We start from the raw sequence: 5,069 nt of genomic DNA on the forward strand, positions 1-5,069 counted from the left end.
GTTTTAAGGATCTGGATAAGAATTTGGAGATCCTAATCAGAATAATGAAGAAATTTTAGTTTATATTTTTAATAATTTTCTGGACTAGAGCCAAAGAAATTATAAAATACCCGTCAGGTCCCTAAAAACTAAGATTAATAAAACGTTAACAATGAGATAAATTGATAAAAGTAAATAAATAGAGAGGTTTAAAATACATTAATTTTTGTAAGAAATTTCATATTGTTCACGAAATTAACATTTTCCTGCATTTCAGTGAATCAAATAAAAAATTAGTTTTATTTCATTTCATTATGAACAACATTTTTACATCATGGAGTAAGAAAGAAGCACACAAAAGGGTAAATTATTGTCAGCTTATTATTCAATCTTCACAAACAAATATCAAACATCATCCCACTTTTGAACCGAAGACAGTCCAATATATAGTTCCAAACTCAGTATAGGAAACAAAGAACAGAAAAAAGATAATTAAAGAAAAAAAATTGTATGAAAAAAAAAATGAAATCAATACTCAACCACTTATGCATGCATACTTAGAGAGATAAAACTAGCACTGAGGCCATGAATGCTCCAACAGAGCCAGCAAGGGAGACAAAGGCTGAAGCAGCAGCATTGGGAGGGGGTGGCTCACTGACAGGGCTTGGTGTTTGGTTTGTGTCTGAAGTTGGAGACTGACCCTGATCTTGGCCAGTAGGTGCTGCTGAAGGAGATGATGATGTTTGTGGTGATGGTGGAGAAGCAGTGGTTGTTTGGTTGGTGTTTTTGTTCCTGTCAGCTAGCACAATCACTGTCAACTTCTCATTCTTGTTGCAGTTGTCTTTGTTGCCACTTATGAAGAAGTGAGGGCCTGATTGGTTTAGCTTGTAGACTGTGTGGCCATCAGAGTATTTTGCATAAGGTGAATCAATGTTGCAGCTGGCATAGTCTTCACTCTTTACATAGAGCACTGAGTCTTGGCCAGATTGGTAGTTGAACACTGCAATAAACATATGTAAAAGTTTAACCCTTAGGGTATGATTGAATGTGATATTTTTGTGAGAAAAAGAGAAGCACTCATTTATCCAAAAATTTTAAGTTGTGGAGATAATACTAATATGTATAAATTTGTGAAGGTAACATTCATATTATATATTAAATTTTTTACTGTATTTCAAATTATGTGAATAATTTGTAATTATATATACATACATACATATATATATATATATATAATTAAAGTTTGAAAACATGTAGAGCTAGCAACTGCGCCAACAAAGCTCCAAGTCGCATTACTTTATGCTTGAATATGTATCCAAAACTTTTGACCATTAGAAAACCAAATTAGGAGAAAGGAAAAGGAAGTTTTTTTTTTTTTTCTTTTTTTATATGTAACAGGAAAATAGAAGAAAGGCCTTTTTCTTAATTTGGATGTTATAACCATTATTTGATATCATAACATAGCCATGATAAATTAAAAAGAAAAGGTTAACTTGTTCAAAAGAATATAAGAATAATTTCCATTAACCCAATTCGATATATGTCAATTTAGATCTATATGAAAACGTTTCAAACTATGATCATAAGAATGAAAGATTGAATATATCAGAACTCACCAAGGGAGTCTCCAATTTGAAAACGGCTTTTTTCTGCCCATTGATTGAAGGGATTGAAACTGGGGTCATTTGGAACACTCCAACCCTTTTGGCCACCAACAACAAAATCATAGGAAGCACCCTTATGAACCATCAGTAGCAGACAAAGCCAACCAAAGGCATGCACTGCTTTGTTAGACCTTAAGATGAAGGTGGCCATTGGAAAAGATCACAAAAGATTTTGAAAAGGTGGAGGGATTTGCAATTTGCAAATCAAATGCTTGAAATGTTGAAGCTAGAGGGGTGATTGACATTGATCCATCATCAGGGTTTATGTAGATGTAAGTTGCATGGAACTGTGGCAAGGAAGCTATTGCAACTTTTGATTATTCTCACCTTCTGTTTGGGTTTACTTTGATTCTGGTGCAAAGCACAAGTTCACTTTTATTATCTGGACCATGAGCTCTTTTAGAATCTTTCTCATAACTTGGTATGTGGTTTTGTGCTTTGCTTCAGTGTTTTCAAGAATATTCATGTCTTGTGACATAGGGCTAAACTAGCTTATCACACAATGATATGTCTAAAGTCTAAACTGTTCCATCAATGTGAAGCTTTTTTATTGTGGCGGCAATATTGATATTTGATCCTTCACCAATACGTGATAGAGTAACACTGTGCAAGCATTTTTTCTACGCCTCCTTCTTCTATGACTTTTACTCTTCATTCTTCTCTCCTTTATGATCTAATCCTCTTTGGTAAATTTTATCAACTTTTTTCAGGAATGAATTTAACCGTATGATTGAGATGTACAGAAGCCAAAGTTTCCATTTCTGTCACTAACGTAAAAGGCTTTGCATATTTCGATACTTCAGAAAAGTTTACAGAAAGATATATAGCTTTCGTGGTCGTATGACCATGGAAATAAAATTTAGGGTAAACTTAAAATAAATTCAGGTACTAAACAGAAATTTTAAAAAGTTTAAAAATTAAAAGGATAATAAACTCTAAAATTTATTAAGAAAAAGAAGAATACAGACGGTGTATAATAAAAAAAATATCCGTAGTAATTTAAAACAAATATCGCTAAAATTTAGAACATATATGTTGTTCAACCAACTGGGTCAGTCAGTGGGTCAGTTAATTCTTTAATATTGTGTGCAATTTTTTTTAAGATCGGTTATATATATATATATATATATATATATATATATATATATATATATATTAAAAAAGAAATAAGAGTAATTGAAAAAATGAAAAATAGCTCAAATGTATTACAGCTGGATTGAGAATGGCGTGGTGAGATCACAAAAGTGCAAGGATCTTCATTGTTGATCTAACCTGCCTTCAAGAATCCTTTGTATTGTTTTTACAGTAATTATTTAAGAAGTCTCTCGTTCTATAAATTATTTCCGTGGGAAGGCCGTATGACAACTACTAGAAATTTCCTTGTTTTCCTGCAGATTTTGTAAAAAATTTCATGATAAACACGTTTTCTACGAATTTTGATCTGCAAAATAATTTCTCTGTGAATAATTAATTTCTTGCAAAATTTGAAATCTTCAAAAAATTTCTTGCGGATTTTAAAATCTACATAATATTTCCCGTGAGTTTCCTTGCGTATTTTTTCCGCAAGAAAGTTTCCCCGCAGATTTTATTTTTTTAAAGTTGCTACAGATTTTATTTTTGCGAAAAACTTCTGAGCATAGTTTTTGAATTCACAGAAGAATTTGAAGGTACTTTTCCTGCGATTTAAAATTTGCAAGAGAATTTGCTGCAAATTAAAAAAAAATCAAATCATTTTTAAAATAAATTCTTATTTTATTATTATTTTGTAAGGATCAAATATATTTTTAGTTTCTAAACTATTCACAATTTTTATTTTTGTCCCTCAATTAATATTTCATGGGTCTTGGTTCCTCAATTATCTTTGGATTTAATTTTTAGTTATTATTGTTAAATATCTCTATTACATTGTGATGCGACAATAATTTTGTAGTGGAAATCCCCCATTGATTGCTTAGATAAAAAGTATGAATAATTTATGGGGTTTAAAACAGTTCGTAAAATCAAAATTTCACGAGCCCCCTCATCAATTCGTTTTTGTTCGCCTCTTTCCAACCCAATAATCTTCATTTGCGTTTGAATTTCCTCTCTGCATGAAGAGCCCCTCTTCTTTTTCTTCCTCTACCCAACACCAGTCACCGCCGCACCAAAAAACCACCGTGCCAGACCCCAAACACTCCACCGCAAACCACACCACCACTTCGACCCCCTACCCTACCAACACCAAAGAGCATGAAAATCGTAGTGGCCGCCCAACTTCATTCAGGGAGATAATCTAGTGTCGTGGCATGATCTAGTCTCTCCAACATCACCATCGACATCGTCTGGCCCTATTCCTATTTCATGGCCAGATCTTGTTTGCACCCTCAATAATAATAAAACAGTTGTTACAATAGTCATAATAAGCATTTTATTATTCTTAATGGAGAAACTAACGAAGACTGTTATGATTTGTTAATAAGGTGCAGGGGTCCTGGTCTTACCCACAAATTGTTTGTGATCCTCTATTGATTCAGATACTTCAGAAAAAGACAAAATTAGAAGATCTTTCTCTTTTTATATTTCTAAACACTAATATACTCTTTATTTTTAGATAACATGATTACAACAAATATGTTTTTGTGTACGTTTATACTTATTGAATAATTTATTCGTATTTATATCATGAATTCAGGTTGTAAATTTCTTAAATCCCCTCCATCCACAGCAGTTGCAGTGCGCCTTCTCCCTCTTCCTTTGTTCTTTCCACTTGCAAACCATCTCTAATCCCTCACATGCCTACTGCTCGCATCTCCATCGCCGCCGCAAATGATGATGCCCTCCTTGTCACGTATCTCCGATATAGGCTAGGGATTTCAAATCCCTTTTTCTTCTACCTTTGTCTTGCTTATTTTACTATTGTTATTATTTTATATAAGTTTTGAATATGGGTTTGAGATTTGAGAGATGAGGGGTTGAGCTAGTTTAGTAGGAAATCTTTTTCTAGAAACATTAAAATTCCAATATGGAACACTATGCATGATTTTGTTGTATGACTTTAAATTTTTGTGCTTTAATTACTATCATGTTAATATCAATGTGATTAAAAAAATTTATGAATGGATGGTTCAAGCAATTGTATCAATGTTTCGTGGTTTTGTTTTATTACAAAATAATGTATATTGCGTTCACTTTCCTAAAGTTTTTATATTTCAATATTAGACCCATTGGCATGGTTATTCTTATACTGTAGTACAACTCGCAATATTGCAATATGCTATTATTTGACACTAAAAGAGCAATCGTATAGGGAGGTGCAGTGTCAAATTTGTACCAGTGAGATTTACTGGTTTTAAGCTAAATTACTGTTGCATTGATGGCTTGTCATTGATGTCTTCGTTAAATTATTAATGACTATTAATTTTAATTCTAATACTAAATTGATTTGCA

At 32.4% G+C, this 5,069-nt stretch overlaps 1 pseudogene; it reads right to left on the minus strand.

Annotated features, from left to right (window-relative positions):
- Positions 1-338: 338 nt before the first annotated feature.
- LOC114378596 lies at positions 339-1,897 on the minus strand (annotated as a pseudogene).
- Positions 1,898-5,069: the final 3,172 nt, after the last annotated feature.

The sequence above is a fragment of the Glycine soja genome, chromosome 12 (genome assembly GCF_004193775.1).
Source record: "Glycine soja cultivar W05 chromosome 12, ASM419377v2, whole genome shotgun sequence".
Lineage (NCBI taxonomy): Eukaryota > Viridiplantae > Streptophyta > Magnoliopsida > Fabales > Fabaceae > Glycine > Glycine soja.